Genomic DNA, 8836 nt, shown 5'->3' on the forward strand with positions numbered 1-8836 from the left:
CTTGTCAACCGCGGCCATAACGAACTGGTGCGCCAATAAATCATAAAGTCATGAAGTCTGAATGGGTAATTTTACTTTATTTTAGATACAGAAACAACAACAACAACAAAAAAGATTCATTAACTTTTTCTCTTTGGTCTCTACTTTCACTCTTAAAACAAGTGTTCCTTTTTCTAACTCACATTTTGATGAATGTAGCATTTCCTGTGGCTTGTGACAGGAGAGAAGAAGGGCAATGGAAGAAGAGAACGAAAAGAGAAGAAAAGAAGGTAGAGGATAAATAGTGAAAAAAAAGAGATCTGTAGGAAATAAATCCAGGAAAGAGAATGAAAAGAGAGAAAAAGAAATAGATGACTGAGAAGTGAAGTACTTGAGTAAGTTTGAGAGAGACAAAGAGAAAAAGAGATGTGAAACATAGTGACGTGGGCAAAACAATTCAAAAGAACAAAACGGTGCTACGTCATTGCTATTTATTACATTCTAGAAAGTCAGAGAATTTTCGTTCTTTCCAATACCCTACATCTATATATAGACTGCGATCTTTTGGGGAAATTCCGAAAATAAAATACACACGTTTGATAGAAATCTTGCGGTCTTTCGCTCATAGGTCAGGTGGCAAATTTGTCAAATCCGGTTCTTAGTGAGCGCCTTGGAGGTAAATGGAGCCAGTGTACGAAATTTCATGCGAATGCATACGACAGTTGAAGAGATTTCTTGATCAATCGGTCAGTGAGTCAGTGGTATACATATTATACTGTTATCTATACTATAAAATAGAAAGTGAGGCGTATATATGTATGAATGTCCCGCATAGAAATCAAAACCGTTTCACAAATCTTGATCAAACCTGGCATAAATGTTCCTTGGGTACTAACTGGAACCGACCGTGACGTATATATAGTACCCCTGAAACAAACTAAAGACCCTAAAAAAAAAAGTTGCCCAACTCTATGAAAGTTTTAGTATTTCATTGATCTAGGTCATGTTTACCATGTTTAGATCGAAAGGATCTAGATCTAGATCTAATTTTTAAAACTTCACTTTGCGCATATAGTTTTTTACTTTGACACATGAAAATACAAGATATAGTCTGTTGATTTCATTATTTAATAAAATTAACCTTTAAATTTGTGTTTCAAAAGCATTTTTACATAAATTAGTTCCTTATATCTGCAAATTTCGAATTCCTGAGGTACATTCTTTCATTAGACAATACCAAAATGTTACACATCTCTCTATTCCTTGGTCTAAAACTCTAATTCAACTCTAAGATGATAGAACTTCTCTTCGCAAAGATAGTCTTATACTTTAACTCATGAACATAATAATTATAGTCCATTCATTTCATATTGTAATCAAATTGACATTCAAATTTGTTTTTCTAAAGCATTTTTCATACATACGTTCGCTATAGCTGCGAAGCGGTGTAAACATACATTTTAATAGCTGCGAAGCAGTGTAAACATACATTTTAATAGCTCCATTCATGAGTCGCGTAGATCTAACAAAAAAGGTCATGCATGCTCAAAGCGAAGCCTCCACGCACGCGCAGAATGAACTCTATCCAAGCCAATATTTAACTCTAGATTAGTCTAGATCTATCTCTAACTCAATATTTAATTCAAAGATGATACATCTACTTATACTTTAACACATGAACATACAAAATAAAGTCTATTCATTTCATATTTTAATATTTTAATCAAATATATGTAGGCTTACAAGCAAATGTTTTTATTTGAAAAAAAAATGGATTCAGGTCGATTAGCTATTTTGATAGCTCCATTCATACTAATTTTACATTCACGCATTCGCTTTACTTATAACATTATTATTTCGTTTAATTGTTTGCAAAACACTCTCAGTGACTGTATCAACAGTGATAAGCAATAACATATGGCTAGTATATATAGTATATAGTATAGTATATATAAGGCGCCAACTTGCCTTAGCTGACATAGAAGAGAGCATCAGGTTGTACGCGGCTTTAGAACGAGACAGTTGGAGGTCAATCACAAATGCCGCGGCATACACATTTGAGACCTAAAGAAAATCCGCTGCAGAGGACAGACGCAAACAGCGATAAGAAAATCTAAAATCGACCCCTTGCGGACAATGGTTATGCTTGCCCTGGAGGTAGCAAAATAAGTAGGCCACAATAGATGTGACTGTAACACTAGGCCACCAGGTGGACAGCAAGAAAGATGACTTATGCTGTTTGACAATGACTTTAAAACAGTTGCAAGCTAATTTCTATAAAATCACAAAGCGGTGGTACACGTTAAAATATTAACAATTTGAAACCTGGATTGTTTGTGTGTGTGTGTTTCAAACTTCAAATTACATACAAAGTGTGTCCAAATATTTCAAAGTGGGGCGCAAACAAAAAACTTTAAATGTATTATTCAAATGCAAATGTGAAGAAAGTGTGGGGTTGTGGCACTAACTGGATCTAAAACCAAAACAAATACTAGACAATATAAAATATAATGTACTAAATCAATGTTGAATGAGATACAAAGGTATAATTCTGTCCAGACGGAGAGGTATGGTATTTAACCTAAAAGATGATGCAGGACATTGAATCTTTCCTTTTAGCTCAAGCATAATCTTTGATAGCAAGCAATTAGATATATTGACATATACACACAGTATAAGAAAAAACACACAAAAAAAGCAAACTTCTTAATGTCATCAAGATATTATAATTTTACATATAGTAAAAGAATAGCGAAATTTTTACCAAAATGAATGCGTTTACTATTTAGTGGGATGTTGCTGTAAACTAAGAAAAGTGATTAAGACAAAAAAAGTGTATTTTAGATGGGAACTAAACATTAATGTATAAATGAAAAAAAAAAGTCACAACTCTAATATTCTCTAGACTAATCACTTACTGAGTAGGAATCGTCTGTCCTTCAAGAGTTGGCAGAAAGGAGAAGTCTGTGAAAACCAAAGTCATTGTCAACAGAGCACGCGCTCCGAGCCACCGATGCATTGTTTATATCTAGCTGGACAGGCTAGAGGGGAGATGACCAGCTTAGCGGTTTCTTGTTGACGTCATCGCCATGGAGGTTCTCGCCCCTTTTTCCTTTCATTTACACAAGTATGTACGATAATGTATTCAATTAGTAAAGGAAACTGAAACTTCCACTTAACCATTCAGTATTGCAATATCCCCTGAAGAGTTTATAAGATTGAGAAACTAGACTTGCATTATTAGCTGTCTTTGTAATGGGACAGGCCGCTATTAGCTGTGTGGGATTAGTCTGTATGTCCTGTTTAGATTTCGGAGACCAAAAATAACTCTATAATACCTGATTCCATCCAATTTTGATGCGTGTTTAGGTGCAACGTCTAAAATCCAATATTTTTTTTTAAAGTAACTACGTAAGCCTGTTCTTCATACAATCGCACTATTTTAAAAGCAATACATGAAAGACTTGTAGATACTTAATAGAATGTTTACTGCTGTGTAGCCACAGTGAAATATTTTTGTTAATGACCTTGTTTCTATGATGTGTATCCTACAAAAAGTCATTTAGATTTTTGTTTCACTATTTTTAAAACTTTTTTCCTGGTGTAGCTGCAAGCAGGTAAGTGAAAAAACAAAAACTCTATCTCTCTACTATCAAGCAGAAAGGAAGGCGTATGTATGGGTTATGTCCGCATAGAAATCACAACCGTTTGACCAATCTTGATAAAACTTGGCATAAATGTTCCTTGGGTACTAACTGGAACCGTAATGTATGTATAGTAGCCCTAAAAAAACGTAAGACCTTGAAAAAAAAAGTTACCCAACTCTATGAAATGGTTACTATTTCTAGGATCTAGGCCATGTTTACATAGACAAGATCGAAACGATCTAGATCTAATTTTAAGAACTATATTCGTACAGATAGTTTTTTACTTTAACACAAGAAAATACAAAATATAGTCTATTGATCTCATTACTAATAAAATTAACCTTCAAATTTGTCTTTCAAAAGCATTTTTACATAACTTCGTTGCTTATATCTGCGAATTTAGACGTCGAGACGTACTTTATAATTCATTTAATTTAACATTCAGGTAAACCCGTTTTAATTGTACTTTATATCCCATTCATCTTGCGCTACTTTCATTTTAAATTGCTAAAGTTATCTCTATTCCCTTTTTAACAAATCGGGTAAATCCGTTTCCATAGTATTGTAATAACTTAAGGGAGGCATACTCAACGAGGCACATATTCTTTATGTACATGACATCAAAAGTTCATAAAACATCATCTTTCTTAGGCACAGTCTTTTCACTTCGGCTCTCAACTTGGGCGGAAATCGTTCTCCTTTTCTCTTCCTAATGTTGACATCATTTTTAGTCTAGTTTTGTTGACATTGTTTATATGAGTAGCTTGAATGATTCCCCTTGACTAAGGGAGTGAAGGTTGGAATGTTATGTGTCATGTGTGTTTATAGAGTGTGTAAATAAATTCACTCGTGAACTGGTACTAGAGTGTTGGTGTTGTTTATTAAGTGTAGCGTTCCTAGTTTAACAAGTGGTAGCAGAGCTGTAAGTAAAATTATTTACTTTATTGATCCAATGCGGAGTAATAATGGCTACTAGGATAGAGATTCCATCATTTATTAAAGAAAAGCCATACGAATTGTATAAACAAGAGTTACTGGCATGGAATGAAATAACTGACTTAAAAGAAGAGAAAAGAGCTATAGCCATAGCCCTTTCACTACCACAAAGCAGTGAATCAGGGATCAGAGAAAAAGTGTTCGAACAATTAGACCTATCAGAGCTCAAGTGTCGGGAAGGCTTTGAGAGACTTTTGCAGTTTCTTGACAAGAACTTGGCCAAAGATGACCTCGCAGATAGCATTCACAAATTTGACGAGTTTGACAATACAGACAATACAGGATTTCATAGCAGAATTTGATACAAAATATAGAAGAATAGAGAAGAAAAAGATGAAGCTTTTACCCGAGATTCTGGCCTTCAAGTTACTAAGGAAGGCAAGAATAACACGAAATGAAAAGATGCTTGTTTTGACTGGAATGAATTACGCCAATCGTGACACCTTGTACGAAGAAGCTAAGTCATCTTTGAAAAAGTTTAAGGGAGAAGAAAGTAAGCTGAAGGACCAAGAGGCATGTATCAAACTTGAGCCAACGTTTTTGGCTGAAAATGAAGAAGCTTTATGGGCAGCGGGATACCAAAGACGTGAAAACTTCGGTAGCTTTAAAAAACGAGAAGATCAGACAAAATGTAATTATAAGCCTAAAGTCGGACATCAAGTGAGAGGTGGAGGACAAGGAAGGGGCGGCACCCGAGGTTTTGGATTCCCAAAAATTCAACGAAGTTCGAAAAATATAAACCCAGTTGGTCCCGACGGAAATGTCTTAACATGTAAATCATGTGGATCATACAGACATCTTTTGCCCAAGTGCCCTGACAGTTGGGAAAACATGTCTAAGAGGGGCAATGTTGTTGACCAGGAAGAAGAAGCCTGTTTGTTCACAGGAAATCACAAAGATGAAACTTCCCAATTGGGGGTCGAAGCTTTTAACTGTGCCGTATTGGACAGCGCATGCAGTAGTACAGTGTGTGGAATGACATGGTTGGAGGCTTTTTTGAGCTCTTTAGATGAAGAGGACCACAACAAAGTGAAGTTAAGAGAAGGTCACAGAATGTTTAAGTTTAGTGGTGGGACAATAATAAGATCAAAAGGTGAATATGAGTTACCTGTCACAGTGGCTGGAAAGAAAGTTAAGCTTCTGACTGATGCTGTAGAAACAGACATACCATTATTACTCTCCAGATCTGCTATGAAAACAGCAGGAGTAAAAATGGATCTGGAAAATGATACAGCTGTTATATTTGGAAAAGAGGTTGCCTTAAACTTAACATCTTCTGGTCATTATTGCATTCCCATTGACAAGACAGAAATGATTCAAATTGAAGAGGTAAACACAGTAAAAGTATTCGACGAATCCCCTGAAAAACGCAAGGCAACTATTAGAAAACTAGCCAGGCAGTTCGCACACCCTCCAAAGGATAGACTTAAGGCTTTACTTCAAGACGCTAACATTTGGTGTGAGGATTTTGAAGAGGAATTAACAGATATAGAAAGAAGCTATGAACTGTGCAAAGTATTTGCCAAGACACCATCTCGACCTGTAGTGGCCTGCCCTATGGCCAAAGACTTTAATGAAAAAGTTGCAATGGATCTCAAACAATACAAAGGTCAATGGATACTGCACATGGTTGATATGTGGTCGAGGTACAGTGTTTCTGTACTAATCAACCGGAAAAAATTCTAATGTCATTGATGCCTTGATGACAAACTGGGTAGGAATATTTGGAGTGATGACGGATAATGGCGGCGAGTTCAATTCTGATGAGCTTCGAGAAGTAGCATCAATCTTAAACATTCAAGTTAGTACAACTGCAGCTTTCAGTCCATATCAGAATGGCTTGTGTGAACGGGTCCACGCTATTACCGATCACATGCTAAAGAAACTTGAGGCTGAAAAATTCAGACGTAGATCTTGAAACTCTCTTATTCTGGGCTAATATGGCTAAAAACTCTTTGCAAATGAGAAATGGTTATAGTAGCCATCAAGTTGTGTTTGGGAGAAACCCTAATTTACCTAACATTCTGCAGGCGAAATTACCAGCTTTAGAGGGCAGCACAACAAGTGAAGTCTTCCATAAGCACCTGACCGCTCTCCACGAGGCACGTAAAGCTTACATTCAATCAGAGTCAAGTGAAAGAATACGACGAGCCCTGCGTTCTAAAGTTCGAGCGTCAGAGCAGGTGTTTCAAAATGGTGTCAAAGTTTTTTACAAGCGTGAAGGCAAAGAGAGATGGTTAGGACCCGGAAAGGTGGTATTCCAAGATGGAAAAGTTGTTTTTGTGAGACATGGTGGTGTATTTGTCAGAGTGGCACCTAACAGGCTTTATAAAGCGAGCGTGGATGAGGAAGAGAGTACAGAAGATAATGAGAAGAACACAAAAACGATTCATGACGTCATCAAGAGTGGTGTAAGCGAAATATTTGATGGAGATCGTGAAGTTATTAGAGATGAAAGTGACACAAGGACAGACAATCATTCTGTAACTTGTTTGAAGCCAAATGAACAAATAGAATACAGAATGGACGAATCAGAACAACGGACCATTCTCGAAAGAGCAGGCAAAGCCACAGGAAAGTATAAGTATTGGTATAACATAGACAATCATGTGGACAAAGAAAGAAAAAGTGTTGACGTTAAACGAATTGAGTGGAAATATTCAAGGGGAGGCAATAGCGACAATGTATGTTTATCAATGGTTGAATCAAGAAAAGAGATAGATGAAGCCAAACAATTGGAGTTATTGAAATTAAAACAGTTTGAAACATATGAAGAGGTTGAAGACTGTGGACAAAATGCTATTTCTACACCTTGGGTTATAACAATGAAAAATGGTTCACCAAAAGCACGTCTAGTTGTAAGAGGATTTGAAGAGCAAGACTTAATACCAAAAGATAGTCCAACTGTTGGTTCCATGAGAATTTTCTTGTCAATTGTGGCTAGTAAACAATGGCAGATTACAAAAACAGACATCAAATCTGCATTCTTACAAGGAAAGCCCCTGGATAGAGAGGTACATATTATACCTCCAAAAGAGAGTAATACTCCAAGTAAAGTTATTTGGAAACTGAAGTATGGGCTATATGGACTCAAGGATGGTGCAAGACAGTTTTATTTAAGTGTCAAAAAAGAGCTTATTGATCTTGGTTGCAAACAGTCAAGCCTTGATCCAGCACTGTTCACATTAACGAGTGATGGAGTTGTATGTGGCATCATTTGTTGCCATGTCGACGACCTTCATCTTGCTGGCAATGACGTTTTTGAGAAGACTATGTGTGAATTGCGTCAACGATTTGTGGCAGGAAAAATAGAAGAGCGAAATTTTTATTACATCGGATTCGATATCAGACAAGTCACAGATGGGATAATCCTGGACCACACAGCGTACATCGAAAAAGTTGATCGCCCAAAGTGAGATCCAGCAAGATGTTTGCAAAAGGATTTGCAGTTGAATGATACAGAACAGTCTTTGTACAGAAAACTCATTGGCCAGTTAAATTGGGTCGTTCAAGGCTCCAGACCTGATATGGCTTTTGAGTTAGTTGATCTCAGCACAAAGTTAAACAAAGCTTTGGTTACGGACCTAATGCGAGCAATAAAAGTCATCGGAAAGCTAAAGGACTTAAGACCCATACAATTGTATAGAGGTCTGAATGGAAAACCTGAAGAAGACTGGGAGCTGCTTCTGTTCTGCGATGCCGCATTGGGTTACCTTAGTGGTGGTACAGGAAGTACAAGTGCACACAATGTGTGGATTAAAGACAAAGACGGGCATTACTGTCCAATTTTTTTAGAGCCTCGAAGATCAAAAGGGTAGTGAGATCTACCATCGCTGCTGAGGCATTAGGCTTGCAAGAAGGCCTAGAGTCTGCCATCTTTTACAGAACTGTAATAGAAGAACTCTGTGGTCTTGAGAAACAGTCGTTGCCTATCACAGTTTTCATTGACAACAAAAGTGTCATTGAAGCGTTGCAGACCACCAAGCTAGTGGAAGACAAAAGGCTGCGTATTGACATTGCTTCCATCAACGAGATGCACAGGACTGAAAGAATTGAAATTCGCTGGTGTCCTGGGAGAGCACAACTAGCTAATGTAATGACCAAACGAGGCGCATCGGGACTTCTACTGCTGACCATACTGCAAGAAGGAAGACTCCCAGATGAGTTTGTGTAAACAGCACTGTTATTTCATTTTTTTTTCCTTATTCACCATA

At 37.0% G+C, this 8836-nt stretch overlaps 1 protein-coding gene across 1 annotated transcript in view; it reads right to left on the reverse strand.

Moving 5' to 3' along the window:
* LOC106053679 (thyrotropin-releasing hormone receptor-like) overlaps positions 1 to 2983 on the reverse strand; it is a 68456-nt gene extending 65473 nt beyond the window's left edge. The window contains exon 1 of the mRNA XM_056028069.1: positions 2898 to 2983. The gene's annotated coding sequence lies outside the window, so the exon portion shown is untranslated. The remainder of the gene's footprint in view (positions 1 to 2897) is intronic.
* Positions 2984 to 8836: the final 5853 nt, after the last annotated feature.

The sequence above is a fragment of the Biomphalaria glabrata genome, chromosome 4, assembly GCF_947242115.1.
Source record: "Biomphalaria glabrata chromosome 4, xgBioGlab47.1, whole genome shotgun sequence".
NCBI classification, from domain to species: Eukaryota; Metazoa; Mollusca; class Gastropoda; family Planorbidae; genus Biomphalaria; species Biomphalaria glabrata.